This window comes from Oncorhynchus masou, unplaced genomic scaffold (genome assembly GCF_036934945.1).
Source record: "Oncorhynchus masou masou isolate Uvic2021 unplaced genomic scaffold, UVic_Omas_1.1 unplaced_scaffold_968, whole genome shotgun sequence".
NCBI lineage: Eukaryota > Metazoa > Chordata > Actinopteri > Salmoniformes > Salmonidae > Oncorhynchus > Oncorhynchus masou.
In genome coordinates, this window is record NW_027016184.1 from 245,905 (window position 1) to 256,582 (window position 10,678).

Below are 10,678 nucleotides of genomic sequence, written 5' to 3' on the forward strand. Positions count from 1 at the left end.
GAGTAATAACCCAGCGCTCCCGGTTCCAACCCCCAGGCCCTTCCCATCACTCCCGCATGGACCAATCACAGTGCCCGAGGGTGTGTCCGGGGCCCACAACGAAGCGGCCCTAGTGTCTCTGATGGAGCGTACGGGGTACGGCATGGTGCAGGAGAACGGTCAGAGAAAATACGGCCCCCCGCCAGGCTGGGAATCCGCCTCCCCGCCACGCGGCTGTGAGATCTTCGTGGGTAAGATCCCCCGGGACGTCTACGAAGACGAGCTGGTCCCGGTGTTCGAGTCGGCGGGTCAGATCTACGAGATGCGTCTGATGATGGACTTTGATGGGAAGAACCGCGGCTATGCCTTTGTCATGTACACACAGAAACACCAGGCTAAACGCGCCGTGCGGGAGCTCAACAACTACGAGGTGCGCCCCGGACGCCTCCTAGGGGTCTGCTGCTCTGTGGACAACTGTCGCCTCTTCATCGGGGGCATCCCCAAAACCAAGAAGAGAGAGGAGATCCTGGAGGAGGTGTCCAAGGTGACGGAGGGCGTCCTGGACGTCATAGTGTACGCCAGCGCGGCGGACAAGATGAAGAACCGGGGCTTTGCCTTCGTGGAGTATGAGAGTCACCGTGCCGCGGCCATGGCGCGCAGGAAGCTGATGCCCGGCAGGATCCAGCTGTGGGGGCACCAGATCGCCGTGGACTGGGCGGAACCGGAGATAGACGTGGACGAGGACGTCATGGAGACCGTGAAGATTCTATACGTCAGGAACCTGATGATGGAGACCAGCGAGGACACACTGAGACAGGTCGGATTGATTGGTTGATTTACTGATTGATTGGTTGATTTACTGATTGATTGGTTGATTGGTTAATTTACTGATTGATTGGTTGATTTACTGATTGATTGGTTGATTTACTGATTGATTGGTTGATTTACTGATTGATTGGTTGATTTACTGATTGATTGGTTGATTGGTTGATTTACTGATTGATTGGTTGATTTACTGATTGATTGGTTGATTTACTGATTGATTTGTTGATTTACTGATTGATTTGTTTATTTACTGATTGATTGGTTGATTTACTGATTGATTGGTTTAGTGACTGTTTGATTGGTTGATTGATTTGTTTATTTACTGATTGATTGGTTGATTTACTGATTGATTGGTTTAGTGTAGTAGTTCTAGGTGTTTGGCCAGTGGAACCAGGGCTGTATGTCTCTGTGTTCTAGGTGTTTGGCCAGTAGAACCCAGGCTGTATTAACATGTCACTGTGTTCTAGGTGTTTGGCCAGTAGAACCCAGGCTGTATGTCTCTGTGTTCTAGGTGTTTGGCCAGTGGAACCCAGGCTGTATTAACATGTCTCTGTGTTCTTGGTGTTTGGCCAGTAGAACCAGGGCTGTATGAACATGTCTCTGTGTACTAGGTGTTTGGCCAGTGGAACCAGGGCTGCGTGGAACGTGTCAAGAAGATCCGCGACTACGCCTTCGTCCACTTCTCGTCCCGTGACGATGCCGTGGTTGCCATGGACCACCTGAACGGACGGAGGTGGAAGGGTCCTGTATCGAGGTCACCCTGGCTAAGCCTGTCGACAAAGAGCAGTACACGCGTTACCAGAAGGCATCAAAGGGGGCGCTACAGCGGCCGCGGCTGTGGCAGCTCCGGAACCAGTCCAGCAGAACTACGTGTACCAGTGTGACCCCTACACCCTCACCTACTATGGGTACCCTTACAACACGCTGATCGGACCCAACAGGGACTACTTCATCAAAGGTTAGAGTCCTTTCCTTCTGGTTCTCTGTGGCTGCGTTTACACAGACAGTCACATTCTGATCTTATCTATTTTTTACACCATTCAGATCAGCTCTTCAGCTCGAAACTTGGGCTGCCTGTATAAACATAGCCTTTTGTACTACAGACGTAACTGAGAGCTTTTGTCCGTCTGTTTCTGTATGAATGGACATATTGATTAGCAGAGAACGCAGGTTAACGACCAATAAGATCTGGAGATTAGATGGGCCTGTTGTAAATGTAACCAATAGTGAACCCACATCATCAAATACATGTGATTAGTAGATGATCGTGATGAATATTGATATTGATGAATATGATGAATAGGGGGGGTGTTCTAAATGATTATTGATCATTTACTGGTTATAAATCACCAATCAGCAGCGATAACTGTTAGAGAGGTAAAATGGGACGCTCCGCAATATGACGTCACAGGATACAGCGGGGTGACTTCCTGCTTAGCGACTACCGAGAACGACAAGATTCCCAAGATGGCCACCGTTGTGTCTTCCTAGTTTCTTACCTCCGATGAGGCATATAGAGTACCGCAGTATGAGTCATGATACCCATAAAACCCCGCGGTCAAACAAGGAAATGGTTCCAATCATTTTTCCCCAAAGGGGATTTTTTTGGAAAAACTTGTTGTTTCGTGTCAGTTTACCCTGGTGTGACGTTTTGATAACTGTGTAAATTATTCATGTATTTGCCTGTATTAACCCCCCCTCAAATGAAATGCTAATTAGCTGCTAATGTGGCTCTCCTAAAGAACTACAAATCTCTGGATTAACTATCTAATATGGCTCTCGTAAAGAACTACAAATCTCTGGATTAACTATCTAATGTGGCTCCCATAAAGAACTACAAATCTCTGGATTAACTATGTAATGTTAGCTACATGTAGTACTGCATACATTTTTTACATTTCTTTCTTTTATTTAACCTTTATTTAACAAGGCAAGTCAGTTAAAAAGAACACATTTTTATTTACAATGACGGCCCTACTTTAAAATGGACTGTTCTGTGAACTGTCTTGTGTACGTTTTTAAATGGACACAATACCTGGTAGTAAAGGTGTCAGATAGAGATGACGTGCAGGAGCATGCTGGGATTTGTAGTCTGGCATGGTGTCTACTTTGATGCTAATTAGCATTTTAGAATCTGAGAGTAAATAGAGCTGAATATATTGATAAAAGTCTACCTTGTCGTAGAGAGATTTACAGGGTCATCAAAACACCACGGCAGGTTAAACCTACACAAAACGCCACGGCAGGTTAAACCTACACAAAACGCCACGGCAGGTTAAACCTACACAAAACACCACGGCAGGTTAAACCTACACAAAACTCCACGGCAGGTTAAACCTACACAAAACACAGCCCTCATTTGAAGTGTTTCTAAAATCCCTTATTGGAAAAATGAATGGTGGGAAAAACAAAGATTGGAATCATTTCCTTGTTTGACCGCTAGGTCTTATGGGTTTTATGACACCTCCACTGTGGGACTCTATACCTGCATCGAGAGGATCCCCTAGTGGCTGTCTGGAGCATTGGCAGATTCTGATTCTGCTGTCCGTCTGTAAGCAGGAAGCGTCTCCTCTGTAAGTATCCTCTGAGGACGTCATATTGCAGAGAGTCCCCCTTTTAAGTGCTGAGCCCGTCCCCCTGTGATGAGTGATGCTGGCAGGTGTCTGGGTGGCAGATCAACTAATCTGTGTCCTAAGTAGCACTCTATTCCATTTGCAGGGCACTACTATCGACCAGAGCCCTATCGGCTCTAACCCTATGGGCCCTTGTCAGAAGTAGTGCCCTACATAGGGGACAGGGTTCCATTTGGGCCGATCGAACTAATCCGTCCAGACGTTGACTGTAATCACTGTGTTCTGGTTTCTCTCCAAAGGAGGCCCAATGATACAGACCAATGGTAATCTATTCCATCCTTATTGGCTACTCCTTTACACTCCCTTATCCAATGAAACATCAACTTCCTGGTCATGTGACCAACTCCTCTCTCTGGGTTTCTATAACAACTTCCCCTTGTTCCATCACCTCTTTAGTTCACTAGTAGACAGACAAACTGTCAGACCCCACGATGTCTCCCACACTCCTTGACAACTTCAGTTATTAGATGTTCTACCAGTGTTGGAATCACACAAACTAATGACCAGATAAACATAGACAATGTACAGTATATATATATATTAGCACCTCTTGACAAACCGTGTAAAATGACGCCCCATAGCAGCCCCCTAACGACGGCTTCACACTTTGATGGGAAATGCCCAAACTGGATTCCTTGGGACGTCCCAAATCTCGGACATCACCCCATTGGATTTGTTTAGGGTAGGGGTTTAGGGTAGGGGTTTAGGGTAGGGGTTTAGGGTAGGGGTTTAGGGTTTAGGGTAGGGGTCTAGGGTAGGGTATGGGTTTAGGGTAGGGGTTTAGGGTTTAGGGTAGGGGTTTAGGGTAGGGTAGGGGTTTAGGGTAGGGGTTTAGGATAGGGGTTTAGGATAGGGGTTTAGGGTTTAGGATAGGGGTTTAGGGTAGGGTATGGGTTTAGGGTAGGGGTTTAGGGTTTAGGGTAGGGGTCTAGGGTAGGGTATGGGTTTAGGGTAGGGGTTTAGGGTTTAGGGTAGGGGTTTAGGGTAGGGGTTTAGGGTAGGGTAGGGGTTTAGGGTAGGGGTTTAGGGTAGGGTATGGGTTTAGGGTAGGGGTTTAGGGTAGGGGTTTAGGATAGGGGTTTAGGATAGGGGTTTAGGGTAGGGGTTTAGGGTTTAGGATAGGGGTTTAGGGTAGGGTATGGGTTTAGGGTAGGGGTTTAGGGTTTAGGGTAGGGGTCTAGGGTAGGGTATGGGTTTAGGGTAGGGGTTTAGGGTAGGGGTTTAGGGTAGGGGTTTAGGGTAGGGGTTTCATGGGAAATGTCCAAACTGGATTCCTTGGGACGTCCCAACTCTCAGACATCACCCCATTGGATTTGACATTTAAAACTGTTAAAGTAAGAGTTAAGGTTTAGGGTAGGGGTTTAGGGTAGGGGGGTTTAGGGTAGGGGGTTTAGGGTAGGGGTTTAGGGTAGGGGTTTAGGTAGGGGTTTAGGGTAGGGAGGTAGGGTAGGGTTTTAGGGTAGGGGTTTAGGGTTTAGGGTAGGGGTTTAGGGTAGGGTAGGGTTAGGGTTAGGGTAGGGGGTTTAGGGTACAGTAAGGGTTAGGGTAAGGGTTTAGGGTATGGTAGGGGTTTAGGGTAGGGGTTTAGGGTAGAGGTTTAGGGTAGAGGTTTAGGGTAGGGTGGGGTTTAGAGTAGGGTTTAGGGTTTAGGGTAGGGGTTTAGAGTAGGGTTTAGGGGTTTAGGGTAGTGACGTCCCAAGGATCACGGACAGCAATAACGAACTTCAGTGCCACAGGAGGCTGGTGGCACTTTAATAGGGGAGGACGGACTCGTAGTGATGTCTGGGGCAGAATATTATAAAATATCTACCTCTATATACAGTACCAGTTTAAAGTTTGGACACACAGACTCATTCAAGGGTTTTTCTTTATTTATTTTTACTATTTTCAGAATAACATTGCAGAATAATAGCGAAGACGTCAAACCTATGAAACAAAACTTATTTACAACGACGGCCTCCCCCGGTCAAAACCCTGACGACGCTGGGCCCTGTGCTTTGCAGAATGCGCCCTAAACATATCCCATGCCCCTATATATTGAAGCGTAAACCTAAACAGCGCCCCCCCCCCACTGTGGCCCATCTCCAGCAGGTGCTGTGCGAGGTCGTGGCCGAGCGACGGCAGGTAGCCGTGCCCCCGGCCCCCGGGGGTCATACCTGGGTGGTTACTCTGCTGGGCGGGGTATCTACAGCCGGTACCATGAGGGCAAAGCCAAGGGCCCCGACAACAAGGCCTACGAGCTGGTACCCTCTATGGAGCTGACTGCCTCAGTCAACCCGTTGGGCATCAAGCCTTGCACAAGTCAGTCCCACCCCTGTCGTACCCCTCGTCGTACCCCCCGTTGTCCCCCTATACCGCCGCCTGCTTCCTTCAGTTTTCACCTTCCTGTCTCCTTCCTGTCTCCTTCCTGTCTCAAGCCTGGCTCAGGTCAGTGAAAGATACCTCTAAACCAGTCCTGGTCTAAACGAACTCCCTACTGGTCTAAACCAGGCCTGGTCTAAACTAACTCTCTACTGGTCTAAACCAGGCCTGGTCTAAACTAACTCCTACTGGTCTAAACCAGGCCTGGTCTAAACGAACTCCCTACTGGTCTAAAACAGGCCTGGTCTAAACTAACTCCCTACTGGTCTAAACTAACACTCTACTGGTCTAAACTAACTCCCTACTGGTCTAAACTAACTCCCTACTGGTCTAAACTAACTCCCTACTTGTCTACACCAGGCCTGGTCTAAACTAACTCTCTACTGGTCTAAACTAAGTCCCTACTGGTCTAAACCAGGCCTGGTCTAAACTAACTCCCTACTGGTCTAAACTAACTCTCTACTGGTCTAAACTAACTCCCTACTGGTCTAAACCAGGCCTGGTCTAAACTAACTCTCTACTGGTCTAAACCAGGCCTGGTCTAAACTAACTCCCTACTGGTCTAAACTAACTCCCTACTGGTCTAAACTAACTCCCTACTGATCTACACCAGGCCTGGTCTAAACTAACTCCCTACTGATCTACACCAGGCCTGGTCTAAACTAACTCTCTACTGGTCTAAACTAACTCCCTACTGTCGTCTTTCCACTGCTCAACTCCTGTTCCCAGAGGGCAGCAGCAGGCAGGAAATCGCAGACAGTAAATGAGATATAGGAAGCCTGAGGATGAATTGATGGGTCATAGATTTTCACTATAATACTTTAATATCAGCTGATAGATGACCTTTTCTGCAGCTCAGGTCACCGTTGACAGACCGCAGCTTTCTGAAAAAAAAAACTAAGAGACACTACTGCCCCCTCTGCTGGACTGGAGTTGAACTGCAAGCTGTACTTCTCAGAGAGGCTGTCTCTCTCTCTCTCTCCATTTCATCCTTCTGCTTTACCTGCTCTGTCCTACTATCCCTTATTCAGACCAGGAGAGAAAAACACAAACCTGTCTTGGTGATGATGGTGATGTGTTTTTCCTTTACTGTAAATTCCTCAACACTTCAGATCAAGGGGGTCAGAGGTCAACAAACTCTGACCCCCCCCCCCTTTTGACTTCTTCTGATTTAAACGTCACTCATTGGTTTATTTAGGTTTCTCTTAGGTGTATCTCCGGTATGGAACGATAATCTGATTCTCCTAATCTGGACGTGATTGCTCAATCCCCCACAATCCTTCTCTCAGTCTCTGGAATAAACTGGATCAGAGAAACACAGTGGACTCTTGTCCATCTGAAACAATGAGTGACCTTGTGTTGGCATGTGTATTAGCGTGTGTGTGTATTAGCGTGTGTGTGTGTGTGTGTGTGTGTGTGTGTGTATATGAAGGGGGTTTAATCAAGAGCTAAGCACCATTTTAATCCGAATCACACCCCAACCAACAGAGGCTAACACTAACTTGGGTAACTCCATTCTCTCTCTCTCTCTCTCTCTCTCTCTCTCTCTCGCTCTTCTCTCTCACTCTTTTCTCTCTTTTCTCTCTCTCTCTTCTTTCTATCTCTCTCTCTCTCTCTTTTCTCTCTCTCTCTCTCTCTCTCTTCTCTCCTCTCTGTCTCCCTCTTTTCTCTCTCTCTCCTCTCTCTCCCGCTTCTCTCTCTCTCTCTCCCTCTTCTCTTCTCGCTCTCTCTCTCCCGCTTCTCTCCCCTCTCTCTCTTTTCTCTCTCTCTTTTCTATCTCTCTCTCTTCTCTCTCCCTCTTCTCTCTCCTCTCTCTCTCTTTTCTCTCTCCTCTTCTCTTCTTTTCTCCCTCTTCTCTTCTCTCTTCTCTCTCCTCTCTCTCTCGCTTCTTCTCTCTTCCTCTCTTCTCTCCTCTCTCTCTCCTCTTCATTCTCTCTTTCTCTCCTCTCTCCTCTCTCCCTCTTCTCTTCTTTTTCTCCCTCTTCTCTTCTTTCTCCCTCTTCTCTTCTCTCTCTCTCTCTTCTCTTCTCTCTCACGCTCTCTTCTCTTCTCTCTCTCTCTCTCTCTTCCTCTTCTTCTCTCTCTCCTCTCTCCCTCTTCTCTTCTCTCCCTCAAATTCTGTCCTGTTAAAACTGTGCCTCTCAATGTCTTTGACATCTCATAGTGGCATTTCCCAATCTGACTCTCATTCTGGGGTTTGTGTTTGTGTGTGTGTGTGTGTGTGTGTGTGTGTGTGTGTGTGTCTGTGTGTCTGTGTGTCTGTGTGTGTGTGTGTGTCTGTGTGCAGTGGGCCTGCAGGCTCTAGGAGGCCAGTACCCAATGTTCCAGGGAGCCAAGCTGATGGAGGAAGGGAAGATGCATCACTCTGTGGAACACCTCATGAACCCCCTGGCCCTGCAGCACGACCACACAGCCCAGAACACACAGACTGTTATACCTGCTGTCTCCTCCCCTCCACCCTACCAGGTACACACACAGCCTGTTATACCTGCTGTCTCCTCCCCTCCACCCTACCAGGTACACACACAGACTGTTATACCTGCTGTCTCCTCCCCTCCACCCTACCAGGTACACACACAGCCCAGAACACACAGACTGTTATACCTGCTGTCTCCTCCCCTCCACCCTACCAGGTACACACACAGACTGTTATACCTGCTGTCTCCTCCCCTCCACCCTACCAGGTACACACACAGACTGTTATACCTGCTGTCTCCTCCCCTCCACCCTACCAGGTACACACACAGCCCAGAACACACAGACTGTTATACCTGCTGTCTCCTCCCCTCCACCCTACCAGGTACACACACAGCCCAGAACACACAGACTGTTATACCTGCTGTCTCCTCCCCTCCACCCTACCAGGTCCACCCTACCACACACAGCCCAGAACACACAGACTGTTATACCTGCTGTCTCCTCCCCTCCACCCTACCAGGTACACACACAGACTGTTATACCTGCTGTCTCCTCCCCTCCACCCTACCAGGTACACACACAGCCCAGAACACACAGACTGTTATACCTGCTGTCTCCTCCCCTCCACCCTACCAGGTACACACACAGCCCAGAACACACAGACTGTTATACCTGCTGTCTCCTCCCCTCCACCCTACCAGGTACACACACAGCCCAGAACACACAGACTGTTATACCTGCTGTCTCCTCCCCTCCACCCTACCAGGTACACACACAGCCCAGAACACACAGCCTGTTATACCTGCTGTCTCCTCCCCTCCACCCTACCAGGTACACACACAGACTGTTATACCTGCTGTCTCCTCCCCTCCACCCTATCAGGTACACACAGTGAAACATGAAATTAATGTAATCTGAAAGTTGAATAATATCCACTAACTCTCCCTCCCTCCCCCTCCCTCCCTCCCTCCCTCCCTCCCTCCCTCCCTCCCTCCCTCCCTCCCTCCCTCCCTCCCTCCCCTCCCTCCCTCCCTCCCTCCCTCCCTCCCTCCCTCCCTCCCTCCCTCCCTCAGGGTCGTCCCATCACACCAGTGTACGCCATGACCCACAACATGCAGCGTATCCCCACTGCCAGTGGTCTGTACGGAGCAGGCTATATGCCCATCACCAACTACAACGCTGCTGCCCTGGCAGCCCTGCAGAAGAACGCAGCTGTGGCCGCTGCAGCCTACGGAGGGTACGCGGGTTACGCCGTGCCCCAGGCCTTCCCTGCCGCAGCGTTTCAGGTGCCCATCCACGATGTCTACCAGACCTACTGACAACAGATACCAGCTACTAGACCTACTGACAACATCTACCAGACCTACTGACAACAGATACCAGCTACTAGACCTACTGACAACATCTACCAGACCTACTGACAACAGCTACCAGACCTACTGACAACAGATACCAGACCTACTGACAACAGATACCAGCTACCAGACCTACTGACAACAGATACCAGCTACCAGACCTACTGACAACAGAAACCAGCTACCAGACCGACTGACAACAGATACCAGCTACCAGACCTACTGACAACAGCTACCAGACCTACTGACAACATCTACCAGCTACTAGACCTACTGACAACAGCTACCAGACCTACTGACAACAGCTACCAGCTACTAGACCTACTGACAACAGCTACCAGACCTACTGACAACATCTACCAGCTACTAGACCTACTGACAACAGCTACCAGACCTACTGACAACAGATACCAGCTACCAGACCTACTGACAACAGCTACCAGACCTACTGACAACATCTACCAGACCTACTGACAACAGATACCAGCTACCAGACCTACTGACAACAGATACCAGCTACCATACCTACTGACAACAGATACCAGCTACCAGACCTACTGACAACAGCTACCAGACCTACTGACAACATCTACCAGCTACCAGACCTACTGACAACAGATACCAGATACTAGACCTACTGACAACAGCTACCAGACCTACTGACAACATCTACCAGCTACCAGACCTACTGACAACAGATACCAGCTACCAGACCTACTGACAACAGATACCAGACCTACTGACAACAGCTACCAGACCTACTGACAACAGCTACCAGCTACCAGACCTACTGACAACAGCTACCAGCTACCAGACCTACTGACAACAGCTACCAGACCTACTGACAACAGATACCAGACCTACTGACAACAGATACCAGCTACCAGACCTACTGACAACATCTACCAGACCTACTGACAACAGTTACCAGACCTACTGACAACAGTTACCAGACCTACTGACAACATCTACCAGACCTACTGACAACAGATACCAGCTACCAGACCTACTGACAACATCTACCAGACCTACTGACAACAGCTACCAGCTACTAGACCTACTGACAACAGCTACCAGACCTACTGACAACAGATACCAGACCTACTG

At 48.9% G+C, this 10,678-nt stretch overlaps 1 pseudogene; it reads left to right on the forward strand.

Moving 5' to 3' along the window:
- LOC135538459 (RNA-binding protein 47-like) overlaps positions 1-10,116 on the forward strand; it is a 32,228-nt pseudogene extending 22,112 nt beyond the window's left edge.
- The last annotated feature ends 562 nt before the right edge of the window (positions 10,117-10,678 follow it).